The following is a 12,102-nucleotide window of genomic DNA, read 5'->3' on the forward strand; positions in this document are numbered from 1 at the left end:
TTTTTAATGGGAGCCTCCAACAAAAAGAGCTATTCGGACCAAGAAAATGACAATTTCCCCATTAATTTGAGCGAGGATGAAAGATTCGTGTTTGAGGATATTGATAGCGAAGGACTAGAAAAACAAAAAAACAAAAACAAGTTAAAAAAAAAAACGCGATTGCATTGGGACGGATTCAGATGTTTTTAGACACATTTACTAGGATAATTCTGGGAAATCCCTTATCTTTCTATTGTGTTGCTAGTGTTTTAGTGAGTTTAACAGTACCTGATAGTCGGAGGTGTGTATCCACGGGTGTCTTGACGCCAGTGTTTAAGGGAAGTCGACGGCAGCTTTATGGACGGCGCGAGCTCAGCTGATCTCCGGTAAGAAGCGACTTTTTACACCAATTTTCTCACCGAAACCTACTGGTTGACATTCGGTCGGGAACCATGTTCTCTTAACCGCTCTGATCCATAGTAAAGTTTCACCTCCGGGAATTTTAAACAAGGAATCACCGTGTGTTTGTGTGGCTAAAGGCTAAAGCTTCCCAACTCCATCTTTCTACTTTGACTTCTCCAATATTAATTGAACAAATTGCAAAAGATTCAACAACACAGATCTCCAAAATACTGTGTAATTGCGCGGTTAAAACAGACGACTGTTAGCTGTGAGTGTGTGTGCAGCGCTCATACTTCCTAATAGTCCGTGACGTCATGCGTACACGTCATCATTACGCGACGTTTTCAAGAAGAAACTCCCGGGGAATTAAAAATTGCAATTTAGTAAACTAAAAAGGCCGTATTGGCATGTGTTGCAATGTTAATATTTCATCATTGATATATAAACTATCAGACTGCGTGGTGGGTAGTAGTGGGTTTCAGTAGGCCTTTAAGACCCCCTCAACCCCTCCACCCGTCGGCGCAACCCTCCAGTGTTGCTTTGTGTACAATTCTTATCTGAACTATATCCAGTGTTTTGGTATTTCAATTAACTGGAATCCAGTGTATTGTAGTGAATCACACCTGAGACATCATAAATTAATCAAATCTGTAATGGACACGTGAAAGTAAACAATGTGATGAACATATTACATCAATCAATGTAGGGACGTAGATATCTGGTCAGGACACTCTTCACTCTTTTGGCTTCACCTTCATTGTCCATTCCTTTTTGGTGACTTTATATACTCTGGACCTAGACGTTGAGTCTGCAACATACATGACGGACAATAACTGATACAGTCTGCTTTGCCAGTCCAAAAACATTCGCCCTTTTCCGTAGTCTTCCCTCGACGGCCACAAAGCACAAGCTACCTTTTTTTAATCACATCCATGGGAGCCCGCATTCTCGTCGGCTCTCCTTCGACAAAGGGACAAAGTTTTTCAGTAAGTAGAATCACAGCTGATCTGGACATTCGAAAGTTCTCTTGCCGTCTGAGATGTGTTATATCTGAAATAGCCGCAATTGCTTTCTCTTAAGGTATTAATGTGTGATTTCCACAAGTGTCTGTACATGTAGAAGAAGGAGAAACACGGGCATGTGTGGATGACTCGCCTCCATCTTTCCAGTGGTTAGCTCAGAGTTACGAAACCGCTTTATTATGAAACTGGCTGTTGCGCGTTCTTTCTGCCGTCACTTCCTCTCCAAACTCAGTTTGTAAACGATCAATGAGTCCACACAAAGCTAAAAGCCGGAGATTCAAAAAATAAACGGTGCACTTAGCCGTGTAAAAAATGATCCAAGGAGGGGGACCTTAAACGATGGTTTATTGTGGCCAAAACAGAGCTTAAGCTAAAAAATAATTAGTTTAAAGGGTTATCTGGCTTAGTGTTGACATAGCCCAAGTCAGTGTTTTTCAACCTTTTTTGAACCAAGGCACATTTTTTGCGTTGAAAAAAATCCGGAGACACTCCACCAGCAGAAATCATTAAATAACAAATCTCAGTTGACAGTAAAACGTCAACTGAGGATACGACTTTAAACCATAATCTTGTCTCAAAGTAGGTGTACTGTCACCACCTGTCACATCACGCCCTGACTTATTTTGAGTTTTCTTGTGTGTAGTGTTTTACTTCTTGTCTTGGGTCCTATTTTGCTGGCTTTTTCTCTTTTTCTGGTATTTTCCTGGAGCAGTTTAATGTCTTCCTTTTGAGCGATATTTCCCGCATCTACTTAGATTTAGCAATCAAGAATATTTCAGTCGTATCTATTTTTCTTTGTGGGGACATTGTCGATAGTCACGTCATGTTCGGATGTACATTGTGGACGCCGCCTTTGCTTCACAATAAGTCTTTGCTGTCGTCCAGCATTCAATTATTGTTTACTTTGTAGCCAGTTCAGTTTCAGTTTTGTTCTTCCCTAAGCTTCAATGCCTTTTCTTAAGGGGCACTTATATTTTGTTTATTTTTGGTTTAAGCATCAAACACTTTTTTACCTGCACACTGCCTCCCGCTGTTCCCGACATCTACAAAGCAATTAGCTACCGGCTGCCACCTATTGATATGGAAGAGTATTACACAGTCACTGCCGAGCTCTCGACAGCACGACACTCTACAACAACACTTCATTTGCAGACTATAATTACTGGTTTGCAAAAAATATTTTTAACCCAAATAAGGGAAAATACATAATCTCCCACGGCACACCAGACTGTATCTCACGGCACACTGGTGTGCCGCGGCACAGTGGTTGAAAAACACTGGCCTAAGTATACTGTGTGCTTTGTGTACTGTGTTCCAGAGTGTTTAGTCCTAAATCGACCACGATAGTTGCACACTTACTAGAAATGACAATCGCAATATTTATCCCCTACTTATGCTTTTGGATCATGAATTGCAACCATGCCAGCATCCACAAAATTTGAACCACCTGAGACACTGCCAGCTTTTTCCTATCAACAGCAAACGTTTCCACGAACAAACATCTTTTAGAGACATACAGAAAGTGAGTTATGAATAATAGTAATAATGAATATAATAATACATTTTACTTATAATGCGCCTTTCTGGGCACTCAAGTACACCGTACAAAATCAGAACAGTAAAATCAATTGGATAAGATTGATAAGATTTACAGTGAATAAGCAGTCAGGAATAGGTGTGTTTTGAGTTTTGATTTAAAGAGGGATATTGAGTATATATTACGAAGGTCTGGTGGTCATGAGTTCCAAAGATGAGGGGCAGGGCGGCTGAAAGCTCGGGCACCCATGGTGGACAGTTTATACAAGGGGACAGTGAGATGAATGGATGACGAGGATCTTAGGGAGTGTGCGGGCGTGGCGACATGGAGCAGGTCAGAGAGATATGGATAGCCTTTAAAGTAAGGTGAATGTATGCTTGTGGAGCAAATGTCGGGCAAAATTTACACCAAAGAATATCCAATACATATTATCTAGAGCAGTGGTTTTCAAACATTTTTCACCAACCACCACCTCGGAAAACACTTGGCTCTCCAAGTACCACCATAATGATCAAGATTAAAATACAGTACTGCAGTAGGCCTAAATATTCATTAAAAAAGGCAGAGCTTTTATTTAACAAGTATATTTATATTTTTGGCCAATGTAACATTAAACACGGTTTGAACAGTAACACTGTGTTTGATTATTTATTTAGGTAATTCTTTGGTGTACCTCTAGTGGTATGCATACCACAGTTTGAGAATCAATGTTCGAGTCCAGAAAGAGGTTTTTTAAATGTAGATTAAAATCATCATAGTTCCCCTTTAAATAAAAATCTCTGGACAAAATACAAGACAGACACTTGAGATGAGGCTGCAGTGAGCGGAGCCTACTATTCAATTGCACAATCTCTCACAATTGAATGTTTGCAGATATATTTGTTATATATCATTAGGGATGAGTACAGAATTTGGTACTTATATAGGTACTGACCAAAGTTCATTGGTACTACCCGGTACTGATTCATGTAAATTCTAACTGTCATATTTTGATATCTTTGTTGCATGTTACAATTTTCCATGTCAACAAATCAAGATGTGCTATTGATAAGCATTAGCGATTTTACATGGCGATTTAAACACCTCCAAAGTTGGAAATGAAAACTACAATTAAGAAGGCCGTTACAATCAAAAAACTGGTGTGTAATAAACACAATGCTTGCAGTTTAAACATGTTACAGGACTCAACAAAAGAAAAGATAAAGACATTCAACTTAATGGCAAAGACTACTTCCTGGCTAAGGCACCACACAGTAGTCTACACTATTGCCATCGAATGTCTTGGAATTGCAACTGCATGTAAAGTCTACAACAGTACAGTACAGTACTTGCAAATGAGACAAATAAGTGTGAGAACACAAGATAAAAACTAAAGGGGCTGTTAGCAAGATTTACACAGATGCGGATAGAGGCCGCTCATTTTCCCATGTATTTTCGACAGCATATCCCGCCCTTTTCCGGCTTCTATGATGTAATTAACCACGGACGTAATACATGCATGCGCATTAGTTTTGGGTGTTGTTAGCTAACAATAGCAATTTGGAGAACAATCTACTCCCAAGTGGGATTACTGGTAAAATCGCGGCACGATAACTTAAAAATGAAGACAATTCCAGATTGTTTTCTTTGTTTAAAAATGGAACAAGCACATTCTGAAAATGTATAAATCATAATGTTGTTGGGTTTTGTTTTTTTACACTTACATGTTGCGGTAGATAATATTCTATCTTTATTTGTTTTTATTTATCCATCCATCCATTTTCTACCGCTTATTCCCTTTCGGGGTCGCGGGGGGCGCTGGCGCCTATCTCAGCTACAATCGGGCGTAAGGCGGGGTACACCCTAGACAAGTCGCCACCTCATCGCAGGGCCAACACAGATAGACAGACAACATTCACACTCACATTCACACACTAGGGTCAATTTAGTGTTGCCAATCAACCTATCCCCAGGTGCATGTCTTTGGAAGTGGGAGGAAGTCGGAGTACCCGGAGGGAACCCACGCAGTCACAAGGAGAACATGCAAACTCCACACAGAAAGATCCCGAGCCCGGGATTGAACCCAGGACTACTCAGGACCTTCGTATTGTGAGGCAGACGCACTAACCCCTCTACCACCGTGAAGCCCCACTAACATCATGTGGTTTATTTTTTTTTTTACATATGTAACATCATCTACAAAGATACAAAAAATTGCTATTGCGACATCCAGTGGACAAATTTTGAACAGCAGTTTCTTTCATTCAAAAATTGCGGCTCATTTTTATACTTAGCAAACTCATCCCGCGGGCCCGATAAAACCTGTTCGTGGGCCAGATCCGGCCCTCGGGCCGTATGTTTGACACCCCTGATGTAAAGGAGGCCAAAATTTTTGCAAGAAGACAGCTTCACCAAACTGTAATGAGCGCTCGGTATGTTTTACTAATGTATTTTACTCTTTCAATTACCTTTCTGTTGATTGTTGCTATGCTTTGTGGTTAGAGTGTCCGCCCTGAGATTGGTAGTGAGTTCAAACCCCGACCATACCAAAGACTATAAAAATGGGAGCCGTTATCTCCTTACTTGGCACTCAGCATCAAGGGCTGGCATTGGTGGTTAAATCACCAAAATGATTCCCGAGCGTGGCCACAACTGCTGCTCACTGCTCCCCTCACCTCCCAGGAGGTGGAACAAGGGCATGAGTCAAATGCAGAGGGTAATATTACCACACCCAGTGTGTCTGTGATTATCAGGTGTACTTTAAAGGGGAACATTATCACCAAACCTATTCAAGCGTCAATATATACCTTGATGTTGCAGAAAAAAGACCATGTATTTTTTTAACCGATTTCCGAACTCTAAATGGGTGAATTTTGGCAAATTAAACGCCTTTCTGTTTATCTGTCTTTTAGCGATGACGTCAGAACGTGACGTCACCGAGGTAACACACCCGCCATATTCATTTTCACATTACAAACACCGGGTCTCAGCACTGTTATTTTCCGTTTTTTCAAGTATTTTTTGGAACCCCCAGAGACATCATGCCTTGTCGGTGTGTTGTCGGAGGGTGTAACAACACTAACAGGGAGGGATTCAAGTTGCACCACTGGCAAGAAATCTTCCGCCAGACCCCCATTGAATGTACCAGAGTGTCTTCACATTTTACCGGCGATGCTAAGACAGACATGGCACAGAGATGTATAGATAACCTGCAGATGCATTTGCAACGATTAAGTCAACGAAATCACAAAGGTGAGTTTTGTTGTTGACTTATGTGCTAATCAGACATATTTGGTCACGGCATGACTGCCAGCTAATCGATGCTAACATGCTATGCTAATCGATGCTAACATGCTATTTACGCTAGCTGTATGTACATTTGAAACTAGATACCCACATTTAATGCGAAACAAACACTTACCAATCGACAGATTTAAGTTGCTCCAGTGTCACAAGATGCGAAAGTCCTGATCGTTTGGTCTGCACATTTTACCGACGATGCTAATAAGGCAGCCATACTATGGGCCACTTCATTAGGTACACCCACGCTATGGCCGAATAGCGTCAATAGCTATTCGCTCAATAGCTTCAATTTCTTCTTCAATTTCGTTTTCGCTATCTGCCTCCATACTCCGACCATCTGTTTCAATACATGCGTAATCCGTTGAATCGCTTAAGCCACTGAAATCCGAGTCTGAATCCGAGCTAATGTCGCTATATCTTGCTGTGGTAACCGCCATGGTATTGGCAGCCCTGTATGACGTCACAGGGAAATGGATAGTGGTTTCGAAGATAGCGAAAATAAGGCACTTTAAAGCTTTATTTAGGGATATTCCGGGACCGGTAAAATTTTGAAAAAAAATTCAAAAAATACAACAAGCCACTGGGAACGGATTTTTATTGTTTTTAAGCCTTTTGAAATTTTGATAATGTTCCCCTTTAACTTTAACACCTGGTTAAGCTCAGCTGTGTTGACATCATAACGGGTTCTGGTCCGTTGGTGTGGTCGGCGTTCAAACTTGCCTCACCGCAGGAATCCAAGAGTTTGATGGACCTGTCATTTTGGTACTAGATTGGGCTCACACCTGACCAAAGAAAACATACTCACAGAGCAAACGGACTAGAGTCGGTTTCAACCTGACCAAAAATGACAAGTGTGCACGCTCCTTAAGCAATTGTTTTTCTTTGAACTTGAGTGTTTGAGCTAAACACTGCTTTTGTTTTCAGGCTAATTAATGGTAATGTCTGGTCTGAAACCATAGGAAAACAACCCATCTGCTTTAATCACCTAATGGGGCGTTAAAGTTGTGAAGAGAGCAGTGGGTGTGTGATGTCTGTGTACAACTTTTTTTTCTTCATCCACGCGCTGCTCATTAACGGTGACAGGCTGCAAAATAGCGTGGGAGACAAGGCAAAAAACAAAACACACACACAGACAAAAGAGAAACTTGGCTAATTACATGAGTTGCCGAAGCCACGGGTGAGACCCGAGGTGCCACTCCCGGGACCGCTAGAGATTTGTGCTGCAGAGTTTATTTCCATCGAAGGGGAGCGTTGTTATCGGAGCAGAAAACACAAGTACACCAGAGGACCTAATTGCTATCAAGAGGTACGCTGACATCACAATATAAACAAGATTAAGAGAGGAGCTTTCGCTTCCAAGCAGCTTGTCACAACACCAGCTTATTCTTTCTCCGTAATGAGCCATTTAAGTGTCGGTGAGAGGCTAACTCTGATTATAGGGGAATGAGTCTGAGCCAGGGTGTACCCTGCCTTCCGCCCGATTGTAGCTGAGTTAGGCGCCAGCGCCCCCCGCGACCCCGAAAGGGAATAAGCGGTAGAAAATGGATGGATGGATGGAGTCTTAGCATGAACATTGATCCACAGGAATGTGGCACTGCCGCATGAACCACACCAGGGTATCATGGATGAACTCTTGTAAATGCAGAATGGGGGTCAAGGAAGACATGTTCTGCTGCCTGCTGCCGCTTGTTTAGTGTACGTAAGCACCTGCAGCCGAGATGCCAGTACAAGCGCATACAGACCAGGACAAACCCATTAGGAGCATCAATCACGTTGAGAAAACCTTCAACGTCGTAACATTGAGTTTTTAAAATAGAATAGAAAGTACTTTATTGATCCCTGGGGGAAATTCAGCACCACAGTTCGCTCACAGTAAACAATAATAATAATAAATGATATATGACATATATTATCTATCCATCCATTTTCTACCGCTTATTCCCTTTTGGGGTCGCGGGGGGGCGCTGGCGCCTATCTCAGCTACATATATTATATATGTAATATATAATATATGAATGATATAAATATATTCTACATATATTCTACATTTAGGTGCAGTCAAGAGGGAACATATGCATTATATAGTCTGATGGCTGTCGGTATGAAGGAACTCCTGTGTCGTTCCGTGTTACATTTTAACGCAGTCGATAAAAAAATGCGTCACGGCAAAGTCCACCTCAATATTAATGAGCCTGCCTTCATTCACCTTTTAAGCCCTTTGCATCATTTTCGTGGGGTGAGCGTGTCTGCTGGGTGAGCCACTAGGAATCAGAAAAAAGTTTTTTTTTAAACTTAGCGCAAACGTGAGAATAGATCTCTTAAAGTACCAGTAAAATGGAAAAACAAGATGATTATTATTTATTAGTTGATTACAATTTATTATTAAACCACATCCAATTGTATTTACAATCTGCAAAAGGGCACTCTTTGAAGGTGGGAGGAAGCTGGAGTAATTACAGAGAACCCACGCTATCACGGAAAGAAAGACCTGGGAATCGAACCCTTTATACCGTGAGGCACAAAATCAAAACACTGTCCCACTGTGCTGCCTCCAAAGCAAAACTTTCTCCAAAAATGTGCTCGCACTACTACAATGTATGATTTGTTTGAGAAATAGGCTTCCATGCAACATGTCCTTCCAATTTACGAAGACTATGGTTCCGAAGTTTCAAGTACCAATAACATTTGTATTCCCTTAAAGAGAAAAGAATAACCATTAAAAATACAATGAACAATTAATTAGCTTGTTGGCATACCTTTATTGATTGTTGTCCTACAGACCTCCTCGTCAGTGAGGTGTGCGACGGTCAGGGCTTGAGGGGTAAAAGCCGAACGTCTTTTAGACTAATAGCTTTAACAGCATTTTTTATTTTAACCCACGGTAATTGGTTATAATCAGTGACGTGTGGTGAATCTTATTTTTTAATCAACGTTAATAGAGGTTGCTATTTGAGATGATCACAATAAATTTCACATCAGCTAAAAATGTTACTTTCAAATATGTCTTATCATTTGTGGTCACACCTTTAATAAGTCCGACCGCCTTAAAGGGGAACATTATCACCAGACCTATGTAAGCGTTAATATATACCTTAATCTTGCAGAAAAAAGACCATATATTTTTTTAACCGATTTCTGAACTCAAAATGGGTGAATTTTGGCGGATAAACGCCTTTCTATTGTTCACTCTCAGAGGTAGTCAATCCGCCATTTTCTCAAACACATTACAAACATCGAGTCAAATCACCTCTGTTATTTTACGTTTTTTCGACTGCTTTCCGTACCTTGGAGACATCATGCCTCGTCGGTGTGTTGTCAGAGGGTGTAACAACACGATCAGGGACGGATTCAAGTTGATTTATGTGGAGTGTGCATCGATTAGCACGGCATGCTAATCGTTTGGTCTGCACATTTTACCGGCGATGCTACGACAGACATGGCACAGAGATGTATGGATACCCTGCGACACTCAAAGCAGATGCATTTCCAACGATAAAGTCAACGAAATCACAAAGGTGAGTTTTGTTGATGTTATTGACTTATGTGCTAATCAGACATATTTGGTCGCGGCATGACTGCCAGCTAATCGATGCCAACATGCTATTTAGGCTAGCTGTATGTACATTTGTAGTTATATTTGCATTCAGCCTTTCACTCCACCCACATTCAATGCCAAACAACACTTACCAATCGACGGATTTAAGTTGCTCCCGCACATTTTACCGGCGATGCTACGACAGACATGGCACAGAGATGTATGGATACCCTGCGACACTCAATCGTTGGTTAGAAGGCGATCGCCGAATCTGCCTCCACACTCCAACCATCCGTTTCAATACATGTGTAATCTGTTGAATCGCTTAAGCCGCTGAAATCCGAGTCTGAATCCGTGCTAATGTCGCTATAGCTTGCTGTGCTATCCGCCATGTTGGCATCACTAAATGACGTCACAGGAAAATGGACGATGGATTTAAAGATAGCGAAAATCAGGCACTTTAAAGCCTTTTCCGGAATATTTCATGATGGGTAAAGTTTGAAAAAAACTTTGAAAAATAAAATAAGCCACTGGGAACTGATTTTTATTGGTTCTAACCCTTCTGAAATTGTGATAATATTCCCCTTTAAACGATGTTAGCTTGAAAGGAACTACAATGTCAACCAGTGTTGACATCATAGAAGGATGACGTAGTGCAGGGGTGGGCATTACGTCGATCGCGATCGACTGGTCGATCTCGGAGGGTGTGTCAGTCGATCTCAAGCCAGGCATTAAAAAATATACATAAAAATGAACAATCATCAATCATACCAAGACTTCACTTTCGTCAGTTGTTTGACATTCTCGGCACCCGAGGATCTTGTGAGATGACGCTGGCTGCTGCGAGCTCATATTTAAGAAAAAAATCACTAACAGGGCGGACGCCGAAAAACACATTTCATTTCTAGAGACTCCGTACCTACTGTCAAAACTCTAAAGACCGACTGCACAGTTCCTGTCTTCACCATAAAAGACCTGTTTCATCCTGCCTGTGCTAACAAAATAAGAGTCTCAGAAAGCTAGCGTGCACAAGCTAGCAAGCTACGGAGTTTGATGCCAATGTATTTCTCCCCCGCCCTCAGCGACCGCTTTCTCACTTGCTTGCCCACCCACCCACTCGCTGACGTCACTCACCTGCTGCCAGACATTAAAGGGCCACACACACATATGCTACTCTCATAACAAAGGGTTTAAAAACGAGTATGCAAGTTGTACAAATGAGATGCCAAATCCAACCACTTTCATGTGGTATTGGACAGAAAGGAGGACTTTTTTTCCCCTCCATTTGAAAATGCGGACGTTATCAGCACCACTGTCTGATTCCAATCAATGCAAGTCATCAGAATCAAATACACCAACTTATATTCTTGTCTTCATGAAAGAAAGAAATCTATATTTGTTAAACATGCTTGTATTATCATTAAACACCATTAACTTGTTAACAAAAATGTCTCTTTCATAAATAAATAAATATAAATTATAAATAGGAATGAGGTAGATCTCCTCGACTTGGTCAATTGAAAAGTAGCTCGCCTGCAGAAAAAGTGTGAGCGCCCCTGACGTAGTGGAATTGTATTTCCAGGAAAGCTAACACAGGAACAATATGGAATGAAGACATGTTCCAAACATATTTTTGTAACGTGCAACTTAGTAGTAGTTTTCATGACCAAATTTGGAGGTGTTGAAATCGGCATGTAAAATCACTAATGCTAATCTTTAGCATGTCTATGGTAAATGTCATGCAAATTAGCATTGAGCTATCGTGTTTGGAAAAGTGGAGCCATACTGTACTTTTGATCACCTATGTGTTGGCATAGGAAATACAAACCCCAAAACCAGTTAAGTTGGCACGTTGTCGAAACTGTAAATAAAAACAGAATACAATGAAATGCAAATCCTTTTCAACCTATATTCGATTAAATAGACTGCAAAGACAAGACACTTAACGTTTAAGCCGGAAAATGTAATTTTTTTCAAATATTAGCTCATTTAGCTAAACATTATCATTTCAATTTCAAGCAATGTGTTACAACAGCGTGGCTTCATAGTAAATGAGTGCGGGTACTACACTGGCCAGACCCGTCACCTGTTGAAAATGTGTGGCGCAATATGAAGCCTAAAATACCACAACGGCGAACCTAGACTGTTGAACAACTTAAGCTGTACATCAAGCAAGAATGGGAAAGAATTCCACCTGAAAAGCTTCAAAAATTGGTTTCCTCAGTTCCCAAACGTTTACTGAGTGTTATTAAAAGAAATGGCCATGTAACACAGTGGTAAAAATGCCCCTGTGCCAACTTTTTTGCAACATGTTGCTGCCATTAAATTCGAAGTTAAAGATTATT

The 12,102-nt window shown here is 41.0% G+C and overlaps 1 protein-coding gene and 1 long non-coding RNA gene across 4 annotated transcripts in view; one reads left to right on the forward strand and one right to left on the reverse strand.

Annotated features, from left to right (window-relative positions):
* Positions 1 to 12,102, reverse strand: part of raraa (retinoic acid receptor, alpha a) — a 397,302-nt gene that overhangs the window by 205,758 nt on the left and 179,442 nt on the right. The window contains exon 3 of one of the 3 annotated variants that reach the window (XM_061909161.1): positions 1,074 to 1,189. The exons of the other annotated variants lie outside the window; for them this stretch is intronic. The gene's annotated coding sequence lies outside the window, so the exon portion shown is untranslated. The remainder of the gene's footprint in view (positions 1 to 1,073; positions 1,190 to 12,102) is intronic. 3 annotated transcript variants of the gene reach the window in all.
* The window catches only part of LOC133558076 (uncharacterized), a 50,883-nt gene that overhangs the window by 38,617 nt on the left and 164 nt on the right, over positions 1 to 12,102 (forward strand). The window lies entirely within an intron of this gene.

Source organism: Nerophis ophidion, linkage group LG08, assembly GCF_033978795.1.
Source record: "Nerophis ophidion isolate RoL-2023_Sa linkage group LG08, RoL_Noph_v1.0, whole genome shotgun sequence".
NCBI classification, from domain to species: domain Eukaryota; kingdom Metazoa; phylum Chordata; class Actinopteri; order Syngnathiformes; family Syngnathidae; genus Nerophis; species Nerophis ophidion.